The sequence below is a fragment of the Oryzias latipes genome, chromosome 1 (assembly GCF_002234675.1).
Source record: "Oryzias latipes chromosome 1, ASM223467v1".
Classification (NCBI taxonomy): Eukaryota; Metazoa; Chordata; class Actinopteri; order Beloniformes; family Adrianichthyidae; genus Oryzias; species Oryzias latipes.
The window spans coordinates 34,691,236-34,697,135 of NC_019859.2; the positions used below are offsets into that span (position 1 = coordinate 34,691,236).

Consider the following 5,900-nt stretch of genomic DNA (forward strand, 5'->3'; position numbering starts at 1 on the left):
TCAGCTCTCATCTGCCTGCCCAGCTGTTGGACAGGACAAGTTTAAAAAAAAAAAAAAAGTCCCCAAAATGTGCACATACCTAGGATAAGTGAAAAATGAATTTCCACAAAGTCTTTTTTTATTTTTTAAACTTTATTCTTCAAAACAAATAGAACAAATATGTATAACCAGAACAATGGTCATAACAATAAGAATGCCAGAGGATGGTACATCTATTACAAAATAAATATTACAAAAACAGATTACCATGCATAGAAAATGTTTAAAGACACACAGTTTTCATAAATACGTATGGCGTTTTTGTTTCAGCTTTTAGAAATAGTGTGCAAATAAGATTCTAATTATTTAATTATTACAGGGAAAGGTAGTTGTGATGAAGAATTTTTAAAAAGGAGACTTACTAAATATTATAATTGGATTAATTGCAAATTTTATGTTTGATTTTATTTTATTTTCCGTGTAGGCCAAATTTTATATATTCAAATTTCGTCTGAAATTGTGAGTCTAATTTGTGATTTATAAAACGTGTACATTGTCTTATTATATCTGAGTATGTATTGATTAGTGGGATAAATTCTATGTGAAAGTTTTTAGGAGACGTCTCTCATCTTATTATTAATTAATAATTTCTGATGCAAGGTCCAAACATTTTTCAAACTTACACAAAGTCAACGTCACCCCCCCGAAGACGATGACATCATGGTGAGCAATCCCGTGAAAAAAATAAAAGGGACGAAAATCGTGTATGGGGCCCAAAAAATATATTTCAAGATAATGTTACGAAACCAGAAAACATGTGTTGGGGATATCCCAAAGAAGTTTGAAATCATTATGGGATGGCCACACGACCTACGGTTTGGCGGCCATTTTGTGGCAAACTCTGAGAAATGGCAATTTTTGTAGTTTCCACAATATGGGAAAACGACACTTTTGTTTGTGCGCTTTTGTTGACCTTTGACCTTGGAAAGAGGTGGCCATCTTGAATTTTTGAAAAAAAAAACCACATTTAGTTACAGATACAAATGAAAACTCAATCGTCTCAAAACTTCTCGGGCATCAATGGCAAGCTACTGTGGTAAAAATTTTGGAATTAGAAGTTGTAGATTTTGAACAGTGTGCGCGTGGTGAATTCCCAACAGTTGCTATCTTAACTAGCTCGCACATTTTTTTATCGGAATACAAAAAAAAAGTTTGAACAAACGCCAATATTATGGCCCGCGGCAGCATCACTGACTGCAAGGACCAAAGGTTGCTCACACCTAGGACCCGACGAAAATGTATTTTCACCATAGTAAACGACACCCCACCCATGACGATGACATCACAGCAAGCTATAACGTAAAAAAGATAATGGGCTGAAAAATGCATATCTAGTCAAAAAAAGAAAAGTCCAAAATCAGTAACAAAACCAAAACACAGGTCGGGGATGTCCCAAGGAAGTTTTGAAATCATAATGGGATGGCCACAAGACCTACGGCCTGGCGGCAATGTTATGGTGAACTTAAACATGAAAATTGGAGATTTTCATGTTTTTTACAGTGTGGGAAACACCACATAAGTTTCGTTGACCTTGGGAAGAGGCCGCCATTTCTAATTTTCAAGAAAAAGCACCTTTAGTACCAGATACAAACGAAAACTCGTCCTGGGGATTTTCATTGATCTTCTCGAAACTTTTTGTGCATGAATGGCAAATCAATGGGGGGTTGAGCCTGCGGGATTTCCTCTATACTTACATGATATCACCAATGGGGAGAAAGTTGATTGCCTTCTCCAAAGACTAGATGAGCAACTCCTAGGAACCCTCCAGCACCATACAGAGGACATAGAGCTGATTGATTATTAAAATAAATTATTTATTTAAATATTAATGTGGTAGATTCTGTAAACTAACAGTGAAGATCACAGATTTTTTTCTATTGTTTGTTATTTTAAATAGTTGAGATAGTGGATTGCTGAAATCCATCTAACAAAGAAAAGTAAGGAGAGTTGGTTTGAATTCAAGGTTCTACTGAGATTTGAAATCAGTCTACTGGATTCAAAGTCCAGAGTGCTAACCATTACACCATAGAACCCTATGTACACCAATGTCCTTACAGGCTTCAATAAAATAAATTCTAACAAAATGTAAAATATGCAGCCCAATGCAAAAGATTTATGACTACAAAATATATGATGTGACCAATTAATTTGACATATTTTGTACACTAACTGAAGTGTATAGATATATTTCGAACAAAAAAAAAAGAATTTGGTTGCTAGAGGCTAGAAAATGTACAAATTTTATGACAATTTTAATTCCTTTGTTTTCCTCTCATGCTATCTTCCGCCGTTTTTCGGCACTTAACTCCTTCTACAATTTTTAACCTATTTTAACCATTCAACTATTAAACTGTTCAGCTCTTTCAGCTTATTAACGCTATGACTTTTGGTTTTTCAAATCCTTGAACTTTTTAAGATATTCCAGGATTTTCCAGGATTTTTTCTCCATTGAAGTAGATAGAGAATTTTTCATGCAGAAGTTCACAGTTAAATTTCTTCTACAATTTTTTTACCTATTTTAACCATTCAACTATTAAAATGTTCAGCTCTTTCATCTTATTCCAGCTATGACATTTTGTCCTTCAAATCCTTGAACTTTTCCAGATATTCCCGGATATTCCCGGATTTTCCAATATTTTTGCTCCATTGGCCACACCTTTGCTTCTTTAAACAATTGTAACTTTAACATTCTTTTGGCTAGAGACACCGTTCAAACATTGAAATGTTCACAAGGCTTTGGACTTCAATATAAGGCTCAAAATTATTATGGGATGGCAACACCACCTACAGTTTGGCGGCCATTTTGTGCCTAAATGTGAGGCGATTTTAACTCAGTTTTTAACCTATTTTAACCATTCTACTATTGAAATGTTCAACTCTTATAGCTTATTCCTTTTAGATATGAATTTCGGTCCTTGTTATCCTTGAGCTTTTCAAGATATTCCAGGATATTCCAGGATTTTCCAGGATTTTTGCTTCATTTAAATACATTGAGAATCCTTGAAAACCTTTGGTTCTTTCAACCATTATAACCTCAACATGCCTTTAGCTAGAGACACCGTTCAAACATTTAAATGTTCACAAGGCTTTGGACTTCAACATAGGTTTTGAAATTATTATGGGATGTCGACACAACTTACTGTTTGGTGGCAATTTTTTGACAAAATCTGAAGCAAATAATGCAATAAACTTCATCCATGGTTGGAACTGAACATATTGAAATTCACTGGATCAGGACATATAAGGAATGTGGGCGTGGTTTGCAAACAAATTTCGTTGCTAAAGATGTCCAAAGGTTTACTTTTTCCGATTTGTCTGAAACTGACGTCGATTTGTTCGTCATCCCCAGGCAACCCAAACATAAAATAGTTGCTATGGAGATAAAATTAATAGAAAAGCCGCCATTTTGAAAAAAGTGGATTTTTCTATCAAGTTAGTACATGTAGCTTTTACCAATATGATACTCTCAAACAATGTGTTTTTTTGAGTCAGTTGATGATGCGGATTCCAATGCTAGCACTTTTAGCTATTTTAGCAACATCTTCAAATTTTCAACAGTTCAGCCATTTTTTCAACAATTTCAGCTTTAATGCTTAACTAATCCTACACATTTTGACCTATTTTAGCTATTCTATTATTACAATGTTAAATTTTTTCAGGTTTATTCCTGCTAGGACTTTTGATCCTTTAACTTTTCAAGGTTGTTCCAGTACAGTTCAGCCATTTCTTTAGCAAATTTAGCTTTCATTCAGCAGTACAGCATTCAACCCTGCATTTTCTTCTGGAAATGCAGCTCCTTCTAGTTCCATAGTAGAGTTGCTGTATTGCTTAGATCCATGTACAAAGAGGAGTAAGGAGAATTGGTTGGATGTCAAGGTTCTACTGAGATTTGAACTCAGACCACTGGATTCAAAGTCCAGAGTGCTAACCATTACACCATAGAACCATGCTACCAAGTGCAAATTCATTTTTAATTAATACTAGGTGTGTGCAAATCTTTGTGACTTTTCATGCATGTTGCGTGGTCAAGTTGTCAAAGACGCAGAAATCTTTCCAACTGCAAAAACAAAATGGTCCTTGCAGTCAGTGATGCTGCTGCAGACAGATGCTCGTAGCTTTCATGCAAACACACAAAACCATCCGGCAATGAATGCAAGGGAGACACCGACTATAAAACAGAAGGAGAGATTAAACAATTACTAACAGGTGAACACAACAGGGAGGACAGGTGATAACACTGAGGGACAATTCCACTGGGAAGGAGAAGTCAAGACCTCTGAAATGAGAGGACAACAGGAAGTAACACAATTAACCAAAATAAAAGCAGAAAACTGCCCAATGCCTCACCTAAGGAAGGAAAGATGGAACCACACTGTTGATCGTGGATCTGATCTGTTGTTCGTGGATCTGGATCTTGGACTATCAGACTAACTCTAATCTCTTAATACCCTTGCATAGACTTTCCCATAGAGGCTTAGGAGAGAGAGATTCCCCAGTAGTGAGGACTCACCCTCTGGTCCCCCCTCTCAAAGAGGGGAACCATCGCTGCTGTCTGCCAGTCCAGTAGTACTTTTCCCCACTGCCATGCAATGCGGTATAGACCTGTCAACCAAGACAGTTCCACAGCATTCAGAGACTTGAGGGACTTGAGGACTTCTTCCAGCTCGTCAACTACCTCAGTGACTTTAGCTTGGGTGATCTCGTCTTTTTCATTCAGTAGAGGGTCTGGTACGATGGGTTGGGGAGGATAGGCAAACACTTCCAGGTGAGTAGAAGTGAGGATGAATTGGAGGGACTAGGTAGCCATGAAAAATCTAACAGTGTGTTGGGATGTCTAAGGTAAAGTAGCAAAAAAGGAAAGATCATGGTGACTCAGATGTAACAATTTCCATCAAGATTTTCTGAACCGCTCTTAGTCCGGCTTGTCACCTAGGACCTGTTTGCAATGGGAGACCCTAACAAGAGGGTTAACCCAATACAGCAGCTTCTAAGATCACTCAAGCCCTCAAACCCTTCCACCACGGTAAGGTGGCGGTTCATGGAGGGGATTTCTTTTTTTTATTTTGTCATTTTTTTATTTTATTTCAAGCAGTAATTTTAGGCAATACAATAAAAAATAACATATTTATCAGACTCACTACAGAAATGATTAAATGTATAGATAAAAATAAGAAACATACTAACAAAAACATACTTAAGTCACATTTGCTTAATTAAATACAGTGATCATTAACTAAAGTCAGGTAGAGGTTGATTTATTGCTTGGAAAGGAGAGGGAAGAATCAAGTTTATATAATCCAACCTCTATTGAATTACATCATTTTATAGTTTTGCATTGTTTTCATAATCCGGTTCTGATCAGATAATTTCTTTTCAAGTAACAAAATCTATGTTTTATTTGTGTATATGTGTGTGTGTGTGTGTGCTTTTTCCTGCTTTGCTTTAGCATCTTGATTTATTTCCAACAGTTTATCTGTAAGGATCACAACTTTCTTTCCACTCTGATCCTAAACTTGAACTCTCTTTCCATAGTTATGTTTTTGTCAAAGAGCGTCTTCTTAATCGTCCAATCATCCATGGCCTAAAGTTTCTTCTCTTGTAGATGTTTTGATGTAATGTCGTCACTGGCAGCCAAATGTAAATGATAACTCTGGTTTTCCTCCACCCACCCATATTCTTAACCCGCTTTATCCCTTCTGGGGTCTTGAGGATGCTGGAGCCTGTCCCAGCTACTGTTGAGCAAAGCAACGTTTATCTTTCTACATTCTAGATGGTTTTTCCTCCTCCGCCCTATTCTCCACCTGGACCAATATTATAACGTGGACTGGCCTTCAACCACCATCAGCGTCTAGACTCTGGGT

At 36.7% G+C, this 5,900-nt stretch overlaps 2 non-coding genes across 2 annotated transcripts; both read right to left on the reverse strand.

The window, feature by feature from the left end:
- Positions 1-2,000: 2,000 nt before the first annotated feature.
- trnaq-uug lies at positions 2,001-2,072 on the reverse strand. Its single transcript has one exon. It is a non-coding gene; the product is annotated as a tRNA-Gln (tRNA).
- Positions 2,073-3,913: 1,841 nt separating this feature from the next.
- Positions 3,914-3,985, reverse strand: trnaq-uug. Its single transcript has one exon. It is a non-coding gene; the product is annotated as a tRNA-Gln (tRNA).
- Between the last annotated feature and the right edge of the window lie 1,915 nt (positions 3,986-5,900).